Genomic DNA, 20,940 nt, shown 5'->3' with positions numbered 1-20,940 from the left:
CATTCAAGTAGCATCTGTCTTTGAGGCTGTCAGTTTTGCAAACCAAGGCAGGCAGGTAATAAAAATTAATAATGCACAAATGGTTTATATGCAATGCACATGTAGATATATTCAACAACATACTGTATAAAGTGAAAACCAAGCCTGTTAGGGGAAAATGAAGGGGAAAGTCAATTTTATTACCAGTTGCTGAGAGGTTAGGGTTGGGTACTGATTATCTTGTTTAGTATTAGACATAAAGAAATATTAGGATTATGTGTCAATAATGAGGGTTATGGTTACAGATGTAACCACAAACACAACCTTTGCTAGACGCTACACACAGCATCTTGGAAACATTGATCAACCACAGTGCTTGCACAGTTACCAGCAAATGCCAGTAACTGTATTTAGATAAACACTGCCTTTTATTTCAAGGCCGAACAAGGTAAATCATGGCGCGAAATGATGTGGACAGACGCTGGCAACCATCTGTCTGAACTGGCCCTTAGGCCTTTTCCCCACACTCGCATTTGTAGCCGTGATTTGCAGCAATGTAATGTTTTCCATGGGGACATCAGAAGTGCATAGACTGCACTGCCTGATGTCTCCATGCATGCGTCACAATTTATTATTGAATCGTGACGCATGGTTGTCGACGTCTTACCAGAAATGCATTGTGATTTCCATTCATTATAATGAATGGAATCACAATTGCATTGCCAAAAAATTGCACCTAAAGGGAAGTGCTGTGCGTTGTGACGGCACTTCCATTTCCCAAAGCATTCAAGTGGGGAAGAGATCTAAGTGTTAATAGCAAGGATAGGGTTAAAGAATATGGTTTGGGAAAGCAGCAAAATTCAAAGTCTAGTGTTAGATACCAATGAGTGGGGTTAAGGCAAGGAGGGCTATGGTTAGACAGTGTTAAGGAACATAGGCATTGATAAAGGCAGTTAGGGCTAAGTGCCAATAGTGAGGGGTAGTTAAATGCTGAAAATCATTGTGAAGTCTGTGCCAAAAATTCCTGAAATGAAGTATTTACATACTGTATACCTATAAAGGGGTCTACTAAGTATGCCCTCTCTGTATTTACTTGGATACCTATGTTCACATTGCATTCCTCCTAAGCACATTGAGCCTTGATGGATGTTCTCCATGCTACCTTAATTATTTTGAAAATGTATTTTACCTCATTAAAAAACCCTGCTTACTATTCAGGTCCTCTGGCCTGAAAGCTTATGCCGCTCTAAACTTTTTGAGCCATAGAGAAATAAAGAAATTATTTTAAGATGTTGTATTAATGGTAAAGTGGTGGGCAGATTAAATGGGTACCAGCCCCATATATGCTTATTTATTTATTTATGACTATTTGTAGATTGTATTGTATATTGCAAATCTAATAAATTATCACATTACATAACACTATTGGTAAGGTGTTCCAAAGTCTAACAAATCTGAAGTAATTTTCATATTTTTTTATGTTAATCTGCATGAAAAATTGATAAAAACTTAACCACTTGCCGACCGCCCAGCTGACAGCTGATGGGCGGCGGCAAAGTCCGGGCCCAAACAACCGCAATACGCCCATCGGCCGCGGCAGCGGGCGTGGTTATGCGGCGATCGCGTCACGCGTGACGCGATCTGCCGCCGGTGACAGGCTCCGCCCACCTGGTGCAATAACCCGCCGGCCGTTCGGAAGCGTCGGCGGGTTATTAGCTGCTCGATCGCCGCATACAAAGTGTATAATATGCTTTGTAATGTATACAAAGCGTATTATACAGGATGCCTCCTGCCCTGGTGGTCCCAGTGATCGAGGGATCACCAGGGCAGGCTGCAGCCCCCCCAGGTAAGCACCAAAGCACACTGATCTGCCCCCCCCCTTCCCTCTGATCGCCCACAGCACCCCTCAGACACCCCCCGCCCACCCCCCAGACCCCTGTTTGCTCCCAATCACCCCCCCTAGTCACCCATTAACCATCAATCACTCCCTGTCACTATCTGTCAACGCTATTTTTTTGATTAGGTCCTAAACTGCTCCCTGGGATCTCCTGATCACCCCCCACACTCTCAGATCCTCCCAAGACCCCCCCCCCCCCCCGTGTACTGTATACATCTATCCTCCCCTGTAATCACCTGTCAATCACCTGTCAATCACCCGTCAATCACCACCTGTCACTGCCACCTATCAGATCAGATTCTAACCTGCCTCTTACGGGCATCTGATCACCCACCCACACCATCAGATCGCCCGCAGGCCCACCCTCAGATCACCTCCAAAGTGCATTGTTTACATCTATTCTGTCATCTAATCACCCACTGATCACCCATCAATCACCCATCAATCACCCCATGTCACCACCTGTCACTGCTACCCATCAGATCAGACCCCTATCTGCCCCTAGGGCACCCAATCACTCGCCCACACCCTCAGAAACGACCTCAGACCCCCCAGACCTCCCCCCCTGTGTACTGTATACATCTATTCTCCCCTGTAATCACCTGTCAATAACCTGTCAATCACCCGTAAATTAACCGTCAATCACCCGTCAATCACCCCGTCACCACCTGTCATTGCCACCCATCAGATCAGACCCTAACCTGCCTCTTACGGGCATCTGATCACTCACCCACACCCCAAGGTATTCCGTTAGGTGTATGACGAGTTCATAGAAGATTTTATTTTTTTTCAAAAGTTAGCAGAAATAGATTTTTATTGTTTTTTTCACAAAGTGTCATTATCCACTAACTTGTGCCAAAAAATAAAATCTTCTATGAACTCACCATACACCTAACGGAATACCTTGGGGTGTCTTCTTTCTAAAATGGGGTCACTTGTGGGGTTCCTATCCTGCCCTGGTATTTTAGGGGCCCTAAACCGTGAGGAGTAGTCTAGAAACCAAATGCCTCAAAATGACCTGTGAATAGAACGTTGGGCCCCTGAGCGCACCTAGACTGCAAAAAAAGTGTCACACATGTGCTATCGCCGTACTCAGGAGAAGTAGTATAATGAGTTTTGGGGTGTATTTTTACACATACCCATGCTGGGTGGGAGAAATCTCTCTGTAAATGGACAATTGTGTGTAAAAAAAAATCAAAACATTGTCATTTACAGAGATATTTCTCCCACCCAGCATGGGTATGGGTAAAACTACACCCCAAAACACATTATACTACTTCTCCTGAGTACGGCAATGCCACATGTGTGGCACGTTTTTGCAGCCTAACTGCGCTAAGTGGCCCAAAGTACAATGAGCCCCTTTAGGCTTTACAGGGGTGCTTACAATTTACAGGGTGCTTACAATACCCCCCCCCCCCCCCAAATGCCAGGACAGTAAACACACCCCACAAATGACCCCATTTTGGAAAGTAGACACTTCAAGGTATTAAGAGAGGGGCATGGTGAGTCCGTGGCAGATTTCATTTTTTTATCATTATTTTGCAGAAATGGAAACTTTTTTTTTTTTTTGTCTCAAAGTGTCATTTTCCGCTAACTTGTGACAGAAAATAAAATCTTCTATGAACTCACCATGCCTCTTAGTGAATACTTTGGGATGTCTTCTTTCCAAAATGGGGTCATTTAGGGGGTATTTACACTATCCTGGAATTTTAGCACCTCATGAAACATGACAGGTGCTCAGAAAAGCCAGAGATGCTTCAAAATGGGAAAATTCACTTTTTGCACTATAGTTTGTAACCGCTATAACTTTAACCCAAACCAATAAATATACACTGAATGATTTTTTTTTTTTTATCAAAGACATGTAGCACAATAAATTTGGACAAAAATGTATACAGAAATTTTACTTTATTTGACAAATTTTATCACATATTTTTGATGAATATAATAAAAACTAAAACTCGCAGCAGCAATCAAATAGCACCAAAAGAAAGCTGTATTAGTGACAAGAAAAGGAGGTAAAATTCATTTAGATAGTAGGTTGTATGACCGAGCAATAAACCGTTAAACCTGCTGTGGTCTGAATGGAAAAAAAAGCTCTGGTCCTTAAGGGGCGAAAAGACTGTGGTACGTAAGTGGTTAAAGCCCAATTTGGGGGAATAGTGTTGTCCTGGTCCTTTTTAATCTAAAGCCTAAAGCCTCGTACACACATTAGACTGTTCTTGGTAGAGGCAGCCATCTTAGCTTAGAATCTAGCATGTGTACAGGTGTCCTCAGAGGTCTGCTGAGTAGAGACTATCATTTCCCTCCTTACTACTCCTGCTGAAAGCTGCTCCATTGTGTGCCACCCATCGCCCCTACTCATGACAGCATCAGGGCTGGTTGAAGAAGCATTGGGGCCCTGGGGCAAAGGTAACATGTGGGCAACCTACTCCCCTCAAAGCAAAGTCAGCCACAGGGACCCCCAACCTGACTGCTGCCCCCATCCCCTGGGTAAACTCCCCCCAGATGGAGCAGTCCACTGGGTCCAGTAAGTTATTACAATGCAGCCAGCCAGACACGCATATTGCAGGGTCCTGTGGATTTCAGAGCAAAGTGTGCTCTGTCTTCATCCCTGCTGCCTGTCTCTTCTCTGCAAGAAAAAGGAGCCTCGGGAGAGTTTCAGAGTGGCAGCCTGTGGTCCAAGGGAAGTCCAGGAGGTCTTTGGCAGGAAAAAAATATGGCTTAGTGCAGGCAGCAAAGCTGGGCACTCAACTATTTGCAATGGCTGGTGAGCCGGAGACCTTTGGCATGGTGCATTGGCCGATTCAACCATTTTCCCCCAAAAGTTGTGGAGAGGTCCAGGGGAATAAGTGGAGTCTGTGTGGGGCTTCCAAAACTTGAAATTCTGGTAGCAGAAGCAGCCGAGGCCATCCAAATGTAGGCAGCAGCAGGAGTACAGGCACCCATCTACCACCTAGGCGGTCTGGCGGAGTGGTTGACCCAATAGGGGTTGGGCCGGGTCCTTGGGGGCATTGCCACCCTTACCTTAATGGCAGTGGCGGCCTTCAAAAAGCATACAGGTAGCTCTGCTATAGGACAGAGAGGCATCCATACAGCACTCGGCTTCCAAACTGTTACCTTATGGATTAAGTCCTAATACCTCCAGGTGACAAGTATTATGCATGGGAACACATCCCTTTAGTGGCATGCACACAATGGACTTGATTCACTAAGACAAATAACATGCCTTATCAGAGATAACACGCCTTATCAAAGTTAACACGCCTTATCAGAGATAGTGCTATGAAACAGCAGGGGCTCAGGAGAGGACGAGTGGATCTTTTGTCATTGCCAATTAGCAGGCATAACTTTGATAAGGCTTGTTATCTCTGATAAGGCATGATATTTGTCTTAGTGAATCAAGCCTAATGTATTTATTTGTGTATGGACTTGATTATCTGATATCATATTGGTCAGGTACCTTTGTCTCAGCTGGAAAGCACTGATTTTAGAGAGGCAACAACAGTGGATGTTTTCACGTTTTTTTTTTTCCAGATAGAACTAAACCCCTATAAGTCTCTAGATAGCATAAAGGTGGCCATACACTGGTCGATGTGCCATTAGATCGACCAGCTGACAGATCCCTATCTGATTGAATCTGATCAGAGAGGGATCGTATGGCTGCCTTTACTGCAAACAGATTGTGAATCGATTTCAGCCTGAAACCGATTCACCATCTGCTGAGCTGCTCCTGCCGCCTGTCCCCCCCCGTATACATTACCTGATGCTGGCTCCCGGGCATCTTCTCCGCATTGCACGGCTCTGTTCCGGCTCCATTACGGCGCTTCCTGTGTTACTCCGTGACCAGGAAGTTCAAATAGAGCGCCCTCTATTTGAACTTCCTGGTCACTGCAGTGACACAGGAAGCGCCGGGATGGATGGAGCCGGAACAGAGCCGTGCAGCGTGGAGAAGACGCCCGGGAGCCAGCCTCAGGTAATGTATACTTGATCGGATCGGCCGCCGCTAGCGACGCGCACTTTACCCGCGGGCGATCGAGGGTAATTTCCCGCACGGCGCGATCGACGGACCGATCCGATTTCGGGAGGAAATCGGATCGGCGGCTGCGTTTACCGCGAACGATTGGCAGCAGATTCGATCCCAGGATCGAATCTGCTGTCGAAACGGCCGGGAATCGAGCCAGTGTATGGCCTGCTTAATTATGCCCAGCCAAGTAATCTCTGTGTGTACAGAACCTGATGTTAACCTTTTCAGCTGACCTATGTCATCAATACATAAGTGGTTTAGTTCCAAGAGTCTTGTGTTAACCACTTCAGCCTGCAGCCCATTTTACCTTAACTCCAAAAGCTATGTTTACCTGGCAGCGCTGCTTCCATTCATTTGGCCATAACTTTATCACTGCTTCTCACAAGTAAATGATCTATATCTTGTTTGTTTGTTTTTTTGTGGGGGTGGGGGCAATACTTGTTTTCAGTAATTACTTTATTTTCTATATTTTTTTAGGCAAAAACAAGAAAAAAAGAAAAAAACTACAATATTATTCAAATTTCACCCCTTTAGTATTAAAATAAGCATTGTTACTATAAAAAATACACATTTAATTTTCCCATTTGTCCCGGCTATCACAACATTTAAATTATGCTCCTAGTACAATGTATGGTGGCAATATAATATTAGTAAAGGTTGGTTTTTTTGTGTCTGGTCAATTGCAAGCACTTATGTGTACTGAAATAACAGTAATATACCCTGATGACATATACAGTAGTAATAAAAAGTATGTGGACCCTTTGGAATTATATGGATTTCTGCACAAATTGGTCATAAAATGTGATCTGATCTTTATTTAAGTCATAACAATAGATAATCACAGTCTGCCTAAACTAATACCACACACATAATTAACATGTTTTTATTGAATACACCGTGTAAACATTCACAGTGCAGGAGGAAAAGGTATGTGAACCCTTGGATTTAATAACTGGTTGAACCTCCTTGTGCAGCAGCATACCCGAAGCAAGAAGGGACCGCAAGTGCACATCACTTCCTGCTTGGACGAATGCCAGACAGGGAACACCGTGTACTAGCACGGTGCTCCCTGAAGCCCTGTTTTCGGCGGTGCGTTGTGGTGCGGCAGGCGCGACGCACCGCATCGCTAACGCCAATTTACAGTGTGAAATCAGCCGAAGAGTCAGGGGATCAGCAGGACTGCCAGGCAATATGCATTGTTTAAAGGGAAAGAAATATGTCAGCCTCCATATTTTGGTCACTTCATGTGTGCTTTAACTCAAATAGTAACATTTGAGCTCTGTTCTGATTAAACTGTCTGGCATTGTACTTAAAAGTAAACCTGAAGATGGGTTTTAACCTCCCTGGCGTTATGATTATTCCCAAATGTAGGTTCTAAAAGCCATGACATTTTTTCACAGGCTTTTAGACCCTAAAAACAAGAAAAAAAAACATACCACAGAGAGATCTGCAGCAATTCCTGCATATAACTCACTCAAGCACGAGGTTACTGCTCTGTGCAGCGGATTTCTGTCTGGTTAACCTGCCTGGCGTTCTATTAAGATCGCCAGGCAGGCTGCGGGAGGGTTTTTTTTGAATAAAAAAAAAACTATTTCATGCAGCCAACTGAAAGTTGGCTGCATGAAAGCCCACTAGAGGGCGCTCCGGAGGCGTTCTTCCGATCGCCTCCGGCGCCCAGAATAAACAAGGAAGGCCGCAATGAGCGGCCTTCCTTGTTTTGCTTACATCGTCGCCATAGCGACGAGCGGAGTGACGTCATCGACGTCAGCCGACGTCCTGACGTCAGCCGCCTCCGATCCAGCCCTTAGCGCTGGCCGGAACTTTTTGTTCCGGCTACGCTGGGCTCAGGCGGCTGGGGGGACCCTCTTTCGCCGCTGCTCGCGGCGGATCGCCGCAGAGCGGCGGCGATCAGGCAGCACACGCGGCTGGCAAAGTGCCGGCTGCGTGTGCTGCTTTTTATTTGAGCCAAATCGGCCCAGCAGGGCCTGAGCGGCAGGCTCCGGCGGTACTGGACGAGCTGAGCTCGTCCAGACCGCCCAGCAGGTTAATGGATAGACCTGCTTTTACAAAATATATGTTTTGCACAGGCATGTCTATGTGTCACATAACCTTTCTTTCATCTATCTTGACTGGAATAACACTAGGGCTCTAATGGTGGGCATAGACGGATCGACCCCATCCGCGTCCCCGCTTGTCCGAGCGTGCGTGCGGATCGATTGCCGCTCATCCACACCGGTGGTCCTCATCAGCCGCTCGATTCCCTGCCATTGTCCGCTGGCGGGAATCGAGCGGGCGCGGGTAGAGCGGCATGATCGGGCCAGCTGAATATTATCAGCTGGCCGGATCAGCTGGTCGATACACGGTACAGAAACGTACCGTGTATCCTCAGCATAACTTACTGCCAGTATCATGTGTGATCTGGTCTGGCCATGTCAGTGCTTTTCATAATGAGCCAACAGAATCAGACTAGACATACAATAAATAGGAAACATTTAGGCTCAAAGCATAGCTAGAAGCATGCACTTAGTATTCATAAATCCAAATCACATGCCACAACATCTTGTCCATCAGGACATGGTACTAAAACATCTTCTCCAGTCCTCAGGTGCAATGCAAAATGTTTACTGCTCTAGGTCAGCACAAATACTCTTGTCAGATTCTGCTAAATTCTGGAGATGTAAAAATTAAGCCGTGCTTATCTTCCAGGGACTTTAAAGGAAACCAGAGATGAATGCTTTGGCACAAAATAAACATATCCCCGGATAGATTTTACAAAATAAATGCTATACCTGGTATTTTTGCCGCTCTGGTGTGACTTTTTTTTGTGTTTTTTTTTTTTTTTTTACTAAAACTCCATGCAAAACACAGTTCATCAGAAAAGCATATTATTTAGTGGGCTGTGTGCAAAATGAAATCACCTTTTCTAAAAACCTCTTTTGACTAACAAATATAGATAAAAAAACATTTTTCAATATACCATTACATTAGCAGACACAGGTATAGCTCCTTCCTCGGCACCAGCAGCTCCTCCCATCTCATCACAGCTCTCTGTGATGCTGCAAGTATACAGAAGAGGAAAGCAGAACCAGAATGGGGCAGGCTTTGGCTTGAAAAGACATCAGAGAAGACACACTCAGCTATAATGATTCCTGAGCAAAGCCCGACTGAATGCTCATTCAGGGATTCTATCAGGGCTGGTAACAAGCAGGCTGAGCAGTGAAGGATGAAGCAGAGAGCAGAGTAGGTGTTTTCTCTAATGTTCCCACTGATATAAATGGTGCTTCGTCTCTGGTACACTTTAAATAGATGGGGCAGCGGCAAAAAGGCAATGCCCCAATACAATAGCACATACAAATATTAACCTGTTGCACTTCAAAATTAATGATATGCATAGACACCTGTAACATAGTAAAAAGGTAAAACCTTGGTTTACAGAAATGACACTATCCTACACCAAACCAATTCCCATATCACAGTGCATGGATATGTGCACAAACACCAGCAGTCTGGCACAGGAGCGCTCTTCTGCAGCTTTCACTCCTGGACATATGCATTAAAGAGACTCTGTAACAATTTTTTCAGCCTTAGTTCTTCTATCCTATGAGTTCCTATGCCTGTTCTAATGTGCTGGGGCTTACTGCAGCTCTTCCTAATTACACTGTCTCTGTAATAAATCAATGTATCTTTCCTCTGTCCTGTTTGTCGGGCTAAGTCTTTGATTGTGTGGAATGTGCAGGGCTGCTTGTGATTGGTAGAAGCGATACACACCCTCTGCAGGCCCCCTGCATACTCACACACTATGCTTAGCTGAGCCTATTAGAAGCTGGTTAGTTTGTTTGTAAACATTGCCTAAAACTGTTAATTACAAGCCAGGATTGCAGCAGAGAGTGGCAGAAACAGCACAGAGGGGCACAGGAGAAAATAAGGAATAGAATGGTATGCTTTTTAGTGTAAGAATATTAGAGTACAGATTCTCTTTAAAGCTCATCCATCATATAATATTATATATTACATATATATAATACTATTCATCAGGCCAGTTTAATGACAGCCATCAGGTTGTACCCTGTGCTGCTTCCAGCCACGCTCACTCCTGGCCACACATGCATGCCTGCTCCCAGTCCATGTGCACCTGCCATCGACATAGTGCCTGCGCAGTGTGGTGCACACACAGATGCAGGTGGATGGATGCAGACACCTGTGGTTTTAGAAAGCAAGAGAATAATTCTCACAGTACTTCCCACCTACTTTTTGGTTATTTTTCAGTTGTGGAGTGCTGAAAAATTATTGTAAACAGGAGATGAAACTTGCTCTCCTAGAAGAAAACTTGGGAAAGAAAGTAAATTGAATATGGGTTGTTGTGGAAAATGGTGCATACATCATGTATTTGTGTGTTATGTTCTACCTATTTCTAGTTTCATTGCTCCTAGGGTCACATTTGTCATTTGGCCATGCTTACAAACTGTCATAATCATGCCTACATTTTGCCTGATGCCCGGAGAAGCCCCAGCCCCCAGATCCTCTAGGATCCTAGCAATCTCCTTGCTTAGACACCCTGTTGTAGTGAGTTCCCAATAGAAAACCCTAGGGGCCTGATTCAATTCACTTTTTCTGCTAGGTGATATTTTCTCACAAATAAATGCTCTGCATAAATAAAAAAGCCTTTTAAGTCAACTGCAAGCAAAAAAATATTAATAATTTAGACCAGGCATGTCCAAAGTCCAACCTGGGAGCCAAATGTGGCCCAGCAAGCCTTTTCTGGTGGCCCCCAAAGCTCTCTACAGTTGTTAATTCCATGCAGCTCACAGGTGGTGGCTGCCGTGCCACATGTGGGAGCCACCTTGTCTCACGGCTCTGCCTCCCCCTTTTTTTGTCTGTAGGTTATCAGCCACCACTGTAGCAGTAGCAGCCACTAATTAGCCACCGCCATTATGCCAGCATCAGTAACAGCCACTGATTAGCAGCTGCCACGGTACATGGTATATGAGTTATTTCCTGTGGAAATGTTTTCTTTGACAAAATGTCACAGGCATAGCCCAGTTTAATCAAAATCACCCCAAACCTCCTCAAAAAATGTTGTTTCATTTTGCTAGCACTCTCAAGAATGGTGATATGGCCCCGGCCTAAAAAGTTTGGACGCCCCTGTTTTAGACTGTACTTTTTTTACTTATTTTGTGGCACTTTTTCAGTTGCAGAGTGCAAAAGTTATTTTAAACACAAGGGCCCATATGCAATTAACTTTTTCACCTATGTTTTCTCCTAGGAGATAATTTTTTAACCTCATTTTAAAATAACTTTTCAGCATGTTTTACTCAAAAAAGTACCAACAAGTAGGTGAAAAAGTACTATCAAAATATTTTTGGATATTTATTGCTTGCTGGTGGCTTTAAAGAGGAACTGTAAGGAGGAATACATATTCCTTAAAAAGCAGTATAAGACAGTGATTTAAGTATATAGATAAGAAGGATTGACTAATAAATCTCGTAACCCTGTCAGCAAGTTGCTGTAAAAATGCCATAGGCAGCCTGGGAGGATCCCTGTTTACTACTGGCAGGAGTAGCAAGTTTTTTTTTCTTCATCCCAGCAGTTGAAAACATGCCCACAGTGAAGGTTGTTACACCCTCCTTCCCCAACCTTTTTTTTTTCCTAACTGACATAATTTGCAGAAGCCCAGGAAGTATAATATGCACATGTGTAAAGAGAAGCAGACAGGGAATGAGCTGGAGATGCTGATTAGTGTATTGTAATATAGCTGAATAGCAGAGGCGTTTCAAACCACTTGCATTACAGCATAAGGGCCCTTTTCCACTAGCTGCGTTTTTGCCAGAAACGCAAAACACATGCGTTTGCTGATTCTGAAGTGCAGCTTGTTTAAAATAAGAATCTTGGGTGGCCTTTTCCACTGCTGCATTCCGGTTTTTAAAAAACGCAAACCCATGTCTGTGCGATTATGATGCGTTTTGTGTTTCAATGTAAAGTATAGGAATGCATGAAAAATGCATAGAAATGTGTTTTGCGTTATGTATTGATTTAACCACCAGTATCTATTTTCAAGACAACACTTGCCATTTGCCAATCAGAAAAACGGAGACTGCAAACACATAAAAAAACGCACAAAACGAACATCAAAATTGGGAAAACGCAAATGCATTTGCAGTTGCGTTTTGCAGTGGAAAAGGGCCCTGAAGCACAGAGCTGTCGACAAAGGCACTGTAAATTTTCTGGCAGTCCAGGAAAAAAAGTTTCTTTTCCATGTCTTGAGAGACTGAAAACTAAAGCTATCCATACATCAGGCAATGATGGGCAGATTCGACCAAGAGACAAATCTCTCTCTAATCGAATCTGAATAGAGAGAGATCTGTCAGCTGCTCATACACCGCAGGCCGATTCCCGATCAATTTCAGCATGAAATCTCCTGGAAATCGGCAGAGCCCGCCGCTGTTCCTCTATGTATAAATGTATGTACATGTATGTGTATTTATACATTACCTGTCCTGTATCTGTCGGCCAGCGTAACGTCGCACACGCACGCCAGCGAGATATGTGCCGGCAGGAAGTATGGGAAGTGTAGCAGCGGATTCAGAAGAGGGCGGTCACTGGGACACAGGACAGGTAATGTGTAAATACACATACACACATTTATACATACATAAACAGCGCCAGGAGTTTTGTCACTCACCCTGATATCGCTTGCCTTTTACCGCCATGCACCCGACCAACCATGATAGCCAATTTGCAGCATTTCCGATTGACTCATGTGCCCAAATATCAGCCTGAAATTGGTTGCGTTGTCAATCAGGCATGCACTTGGCGGCGTGATTTTAATCTGATTTGATTATAATAATCGAAGTCTGATGGTCGATCGGCCACCTGATGTATAGTCACAATAAAACAAGCTTTCTCCCCCCTGCACAATTATGCTAATGACTGCATCTGCTCGTCCACTGATAAGAAATACAAAGATTTGTAGACAGTCCCTATTCAGTATTCTGCAGGGTCTTGAGTACAGCACCCTGCCTCCAGCCTTTTCACCCCAAATCCCCAAGAGCTTTGTACTGTAGTGATGCTGGAGCAGTCTGCAGAGCCAGCCATCACAGTAGGACAGATTGGGCCCATTCACACTGGGGATCACAAAATGCTGGCAATTAGTGCTAGCGTTTTGCGGCTGTGATTTTTTTATGCAGCAAACACATATTTTTTACTACATTTTCATGATTTTTGAGCGATTGGGATTACACAAGCACTTTAATCCGCAGAAACCGCCTACGAATCGCCCCAGTATGAATGGGCCCTGAAGAGCACACTCATCTGACATCATCTGCAGAACTGTACAGAGTACATATTCATGTCGCTGACTGTTCTCAGAGGAGCTCACAGTCTTATCCTACCATAGTCATAATGTAATGATCTACCATATTATTATGTAGTTATATAGCACTAACTAGTGTTGGGCGAACATCTAGATGTTCGGGTTCGGGCCGAACAGGCCGAACATGGCCGCGATGTTCGGGTGTTCGACCCGAACTCCGAACATAATGGAAGTCAATGGGGACCCGAACTTTTGTGCTTTGTAAAGCCTCCTTACATGCTACATACCCCAAATTTACAGGGTATGTGCACCTTGGGAGTGCGTACAAGAGGGAAACAAATTTAGCAAAAAGAGCTTATAGTTTTTGAGAAAATCGATTTTAAAGTTTCAAAGGGAAAACTGTCTTTTAAATGCGGGAAATGTCTGTTTTCTTTGCACAGGTAACATGCTTTTTGTCGGCATGCAGTCATAAATGTAATACATATAAGAGGTTCCAGGAAAAGGGACCGGTAACGCTAACCCAGCAGCAGCACACGTGATGGAACAAGAGGAGGGTGGCGCAGGAGGAGAAGGCCACGCTTTGAGACACAACAACCCAGGCCTTGCATGAGGACAAGAAGCGTGCGGATAGCAATTTGCATTTTGTCGCCATGCAGTCATAAATGTAATACAGATGAGAGGTTCAATAAACAGGGACCGGAAACGCTAACCCATCACAGATGTTCATTGTTCATGTTACTTGGTTGGGGTCCGGGAGTGTTGCGTAGTCGTTTCCAATCCAGGATTGATTCATTTTAATTTGAGTCAGACGGTCTGCATTTTCTGTGGAGAGGCGGATACGCCGCCGATCTGTGACGATGCCTCCGGCAGCACTGAAACAGCGTTCCGACATAACGCTGGCTGCCGGGCAAGCCAGCACCTCTATTGCGTACATTGCCAGTTTGTGCCAGGTGTCTAGCTTCGATACCCAATAGTTGAAGGGTGCAGATGGATTGTTCAACACAGCTACGCCATCTGACATGTAGTCCTTGACCATCTTCTCCAGGCGATCGGTGTTGGAGGTGGATCTGCACGCTTGCTGTTCTGTGTGCTGCTGCATGGGTGTCAGAAAATTTTCCCACTCCAAGGACACTGCCAATACCATTCCCTTTTGGACACTAGCTGCGGCTTGTGTTGTTTGCTGCCCTCCTGGTCGTCCTGGGTTTGCGGAAGTCAGTCTGTCGGCGTACAACTGGCTAGAGGAGGGGGAGGATGTCAATCTCCTCTCTAAAGTCTCCACAAGGGCCTGCTGGTATTCTTCCATTTTGACCTGTCTGGCTCTTTCTTCAAGCAGTTTTGGAACATTGTGTTTGTACCGTGGATCCAGAAGGGTATAAACCCAGTAATTGGTGTTGTCCAGAATGCGCACAATGCGTGGGTCTTGTTCAATGCAGTCCTAGGCCGAAGAGGTCATAGCCTAGGGTCACAAAACCTGTTTATTGGGCAATTTCAATGGTGGCGAGTCTGACGTACATAAATCGCAGCAATGGCCGTTAGCAACGTCTGAATCTCACGAAATGTCTCATGCAGGTAGAAGACATATTGTTAGACTTGGGCTCCAAAGATGGGTTCCCTACATCTCTGCAAACCAGAGTTACAGGGCTCCAAATTTGGTAAAATCCCCCATAGGCTTTCATTGGGCCTCCTATTTACAGTTCCAAAATCTCACATCTTTTCAAAGGGCAATTACTCAGCAGTGGCAAATTTTCTAGCATTGTAGGGACCCTTAGGGGGAACATGACTGGTGAGTTTCGGGCCCCTAGGCCGAAGAGGTCATAGCCTAGGGTCACAAAAACCTGTTTATTGGGGCTATTTCAATGGTAGCGATGGTGACGTACATAAATCGCAGCAATGGCCGTTAGAGAAGTCTGAATCTCACGAAATGTCTCATGCAGGTAGAAGACATATTGTTAGACTTGGATTCCAAAGATGGGGTCCCTACATCTCTGCAAACCAGAGTTACAGGGGTCCAAAATTGGTAAAATTCCCCATAGGATTTCATTGGCTCCCTATTTCACTTTCCAAAATCTCACATCTTTTCAAAGGGCAATGGCTCAGCAGTACCAAATTTTCTAGCATTGTAGGGACCCTTAGGGGGAACATGACTGGTGAGTTTCGGGCCCCTAGGCCGAAGAGGTCATAGCCTAGGGTCACAAAAACCTGTTTATTGGGGCTATTTCAATGGTAGTGATGGTGACGTACATAAATCGCAGCAATGGCCGTTAGCAAAGTCTGAATCTCACGAAATGTCTCATGCAGGTAGAAGACATATTGTTAGACTTGGATTCCAAAGATGGGGTCCCTACATCTCTGCAAACCAGAGTTACAGGGGTCCAAAATTGGTAAAATCCCCCATAGGATTTCATTGGCTCCCTATTTCACTTTCCAAAATCTCACATCTTTTCAAAGGGCAATGGCTCAGCAGTACCAAATTTTCTAGTATTGTAGGGACCCTTAGGGGGAACATGACTGGTGAGTTTCGGGCCCCTAGGCCGAAGAGGTCATAGCCTAGGGTCACAAAAACCTGTTTATTGGGGCTATTTCAATGGTAGTGATGGTGACGTACATAAATCGCAGCAATAGCCGTTAGCAAAGTCTGAATCTCACGAAATGTCTCATGCAGGTAGAAGACATATTGTTAGACTTGGATTCCAAAGATGGGGTCCCTACATCTCTGCAAACCAGAGTTACAGGGGTCCAAAATTGGTAAAATCCCCCATAGGATTTCATTGGCTCCCTATTTCACTTTCCAAAATCTCACATCTTTTCAAAGGGCAATGGCTCAGCAGTACCAAATTTTCTAGCATTGTAGGGACCCTTAGGGGGAACATGACTGGTGAGTTTCGGGCCCCTAGGCCGAAGAGGTCATAGCCTAGGGTCACAAAAACCTGTTTATTGGGGCTATTTCAATGGTAGCGATGGTGACGTACATAAATCGCAGCAATGGCCGTTAGCAAAGTCTGAATCTCACGAAATGTCTCATGCAGGTAGAAGACATATTGTTAGACTTGGATTCCAAAGATGGGGTCCCTACATCTCTGCAAACCAGAGTTACAGGGGTCCAAAATTGGTAAAATCCCCCATAGGATTTCATTGGCTCCCTATTTCACTTTCCAAAATCTCACATCTTTTCAAAGGGCAATGGCTCAGCAGTACCAAATTTTCTAGCATTGTAGGGACCCTTAGGGGGAACATGACTGGTGAGTTTCGGGCCCCTAGGCCGAAGAGGTCATAGCCTAGGGTCACAAAAACATGTTTATTGGGGCTATTTCAATGGTAGTGATGGTGACGTACATAAATCGCAGCAATGGCCGTTAGCAAAGTCTGAATCTCACGAAATGTCTCATGCAGGTAGAAGACATATTGTTAGACTTGGATTCCAAAGATGGGGTCCCTACATCTCTGCAAACCAGAGTTACAGGGGTCCAAAATTGGTAAAATCCCCCATAGGATTTCATTGGCTCTCTATTTCACTTTCCAAAATCTCACATCTTTTCAAAGGGCAATGGCTCAGCAGTACCAAATTTTCTAGCATTGTAGGGACCCTTAGGGGGATCATGACTGGTGAGTTTTGCCACTGCTGAGCCATTGCCCTTTGAAATGGTGTGAGATTTTGGAACGGTAAATAGGAGGCCCAATGAAAGCCTATGGGGGATTTTACCAATTTTGGACCCCTGTAACTCTGGTTTGCAGAGATGTAGGGACCCCATCTTTGGAATCTAAGTCTAACAATATGTCTTCTACCTGCATGAGACATTTCGTGAGATTCAGACGTTGCTAACGGCCATGGCTGAGATTTATGTACGCCACCATCACTACCATTGAAATAGCCCAAATAAACAGGTTTTTGTGACCCTAGGCTATGACCTCTTCGGCCTAGGGGCCCGAAACTCACCAGTCATGTTCCCCCTAAGGGTCCCTACAATGCTAGAAAATTTGGTACTGCTGAGCCATTGCCCTTTGAAAAGATGTGAGATTTTGGAAAGTGAAATAGGGAGCCAATGAAATCCTATGGGGGATTTTACCAATTTTGGACCCCTGTAACTCTGGTTTGCAGAGATGTAGGGACCCCATCTTTGGAATCCAAGTCTAACAATATGTCTTCTACCTGCATGAGACATTTCGTGAGATTCAGACTTTGCTAACGGCCATTGCTGCGATTTATGTACGTCACCATCGCTACCATTGAAATAGCCCCAATAAACAGGTTTTTGTGACCCTAGGCTATGACCTCTTCGGCCTAGGGGCCCGAAACTCACCAGTCATGTTCCCCCTAAGGGTCCCTACAATGCTAGAAAATTTGCCACTGCTGAGTAATTGCCCTTTGAAAAGATGTGAGATTTTGGAACTGTAAATAGGAGGCCCAATGAAAGCCTATGGGGGATTTTACCAAATTTGGAGCCCTGTAACTCTGGTTTGCAGAGATGTAGGGAACCCATCTTTGGAGCCCAAGTCTAACAATATGTCTTCTACCTGCATGAGACATTTCGTGAGATTCAGACGTTGCTAACGGCCATTGCTGCGATTTATGTACGTCAGACTCGCCACCATTGAAATTGCCCAATAAACAGGTTTTGTGACCCTAGGCTATGACCTCTTCGGCCTAGGACTGCATTGAACAAGACCCATGCATTGTGCGCATTCTGGACAACACCAATTACTGGGTTTATACCCTTCTGGATCCACGGTACAAACACAATGTTCCAAAACTGCTTGAAGAAAGAGCCAGACAGGTCAAAATGGAAGAATACCAGCAGGCCCTTGTGGAGACTTTAGAGAGGAGATTGACATCCTCCCCCTCCTCTAGCCAATTGTACGCCGACAGACTGACTTCCGCAAACCCAGGACGACCAGGAGGGCAGCAAACAACACAAGCCGCAGCTAGTGCCCAAAAGGGAATGGTATCGGCAGTGTCCTTGGAGTGGGAAAATTTTCTGACACCCATGCAGCAGCACACAGAACAGCAAGCGTGCAGATCCACCTCCAACACCGATCGCCTGGAGAAGATGGTCAAGGACTACATGTCAGATGGCGTAGCTGTGTTGAACAATCCATCTGCACCCTTCAACTATTGGGTTTCGAAGCTAGACACCTGGCACAAACTGGCAATGTACGCAATAGAGGTGCTGGCTTGCCCGGCAGCCAGCGTTATGTCGGAACGCTGTTTCAGTGCTGCCGGAGGCATCGTCACAGATCGGCGGCGTATCCGCCTCTCCACAGAAAATGCAGACCGTCTGACTCAAATTAAAATGAATCAATCCTGGATTGGAAACGACTACGCAACACTCCCGGACCCCAACCAAGTAACATGAACAATGAACATCTGTGATGGGTTAGCGTTTCCGGTCCCTGTTTATTGAACCTCTCATCTGTATTACATTTATGACTGCATGGCGACAAAATGCAAATTGCTATCCGCACGCTTCTTGTCCTCATGCAAGGCCTGGGTTGTTGTGTCTCAAAGCGTGGCCTTCTCCTCCTGCGCCACCCTCCTCTTGTTCCATCACGTGTGCTGCTGCTGGGTTAGCGTTACCGGTCCCTTTTCCTGGAACCTCTTATATGTATTACATTTATGACTGCATGCCGACAAAAAGCATGTTACCTGTGCAAAGAAAACAGACATTTCCCGCATTTAAAAGACAGTTTTCCCTTTGAAACTTTAAAATCGATTTTCTCAAAAACTATAAGCTCTTTTTGCTAAATTTTTTTTCCTCTTGTACCCACTCCCAAGGTGCACATACCCTGTAAATTTGGGGTATGTAGCATGTAAGGAGGCTTTACAAAGCACGAAAGTTCAGGTCCCCATTGACTTCCATTATGTTCGGAGTTCGGCCATGTTCGGCCCGAACCCGAACATCTAGATGTTCGCCCAACACTACACGTGACCCGTTCGGCCAATCACAGCGCTAGCCGAACGTTCGGGTAACGTTCGGCCATGCGCTCTTAGTTCGGCCATATGGCCGAACAGTTTGGCCGAACACCATCAGGTGTTCGGCCGAACCCGAACATCACCCGAACAGGGTGATGTTCTGCAGAACCCGAACAGTGGCGAACACTGTTCGCCCAACACTAGCACTAACATCTTCTGCTGAACTTTACAGAGTACATAGTCATGTCACTGACTGTCCTTAGAGGAGCTCACAGTCTAATCCTACCATATTATTATGTATTTATACAGGAATTACATCTTCTGCAGCACTGTACGGAGTACATAGTCATGTCACTGACTGTCCTTAGAGGAGCTCACAGTCTAATCCTGTGTCAAAATAAACACATGACGTAGCTGCAAATAAATAGTACATACTAACCTCACCGTCAGTTCCTCTCAGAAGCTCACCATTTTCTTCTTACAGTGATCCCTTTCAGTTCTGACAATATTTTGTCAGAACTGAAATATACCAGTTGCTGTCAGTTATATATCAGCAGTTGTCAGTTATAACTGAATGTGCAAGGTAATGTCCATGTTTCCCTATGGCTCAAGTGGTGTGATATTATAGTTTAACAGTGTGCTGACCAGGAAGCTGTTAAGGGGTAATGGCCGTTTTTAAAATGGAGGACGGAGAATTTAATTGATCACAGTGGACAAATGGGACGCAGGAGAGGAGAAAGAGATTTAGGAGTATACAGGAGGTAAGTATGATCTGTGTATGGTTATTTTTACTTTTTATTTTTAGTTCAGGTTCTCTTTAAAGGAGTCATCAATGGATATGAGGAAAATAAGTGCCACTTACCCGGGGCTTCTCCAGCCCCAAGCTCCCAGCATGTCCCTCGCTGCAGCTCTGCGTTGAGCCGTTCACCTGTGAAGCTTCCCGGTCCCCAGCGATGACGTCAGGCTGACCAGGAGGTCAGCCTGTACTGCACCTGCGTGAGCGGCGCTATCACTGCCACGTGGACCGGAGCGTACTGCGCAGGCGTAGTAGTTCTGCGCCTCTGCAGTATGCTCCGGTCCACGTGGCGGTGATTGACAGCACCCCTCACGCAGGTGCAGTAGCTCCTGGTCGGCCTAACGTCATCGCCGGGGACCGGAAAGCTTCACACGCGAACGGCTCACCGCAGAGCTGCACCAAGGGACATGCTGGGAGCTTGTGGCTGGACGAAGCCCCGGGTAAGTAGCACTTATTTTCCTCAAATCCCTTGATGACTCCTTTAAAGGATACTGCAGCCGAAAGGCTGCTGAGAGATAAAAACTGCAATGTGTAGGGAAAGAAAAGTACATACTCACCGCTCCCCTCGCTCCCTGCCGTCGGGTCCCGCTCGTCAGCCACAGCTCCCAGTACTGGCCGACTTTCGGCTGCAGTATCCTTTAAGGCATAAATAAGGGACAGCTGGAGAGGTCTGACTTCTAGCTCTGCACTTTTTTCTACTTTCTGAAGCAAAGCATAGGAGACACAGCAGTGTAAAGCATGCTGGCAGCCTGTCACTGAGCCTGCACTGCTCTCTGCTTTGTTTCTGAACTCAAAGTAAAAAAAGTTCAGGCTAAGAAGTCAGACCTCTCTCCCCTAGAGATGGGAAGTTCGGATCTTTTCAATAATCCGGATGATTCAAATCGGATCATTGAAAAGATCCGGATCTTTGATCCGAATCTCGGATCATTTTACTACCGAAGCATTCGGGGGTGAAATGAATAGCAGGACAGGTCTTTCCCTGCTGTGGACAGGAGAAGGGGAGGGGGGTGGACACACAGAGAAG

This window comes from Hyperolius riggenbachi, chromosome 1 (assembly GCF_040937935.1).
Source record: "Hyperolius riggenbachi isolate aHypRig1 chromosome 1, aHypRig1.pri, whole genome shotgun sequence".
NCBI lineage: Eukaryota > Metazoa > Chordata > Amphibia > Anura > Hyperoliidae > Hyperolius > Hyperolius riggenbachi.
The sequence above is the reverse complement of the archived record's forward strand: the minus strand, read 5'-3'. Positions refer to the sequence as shown.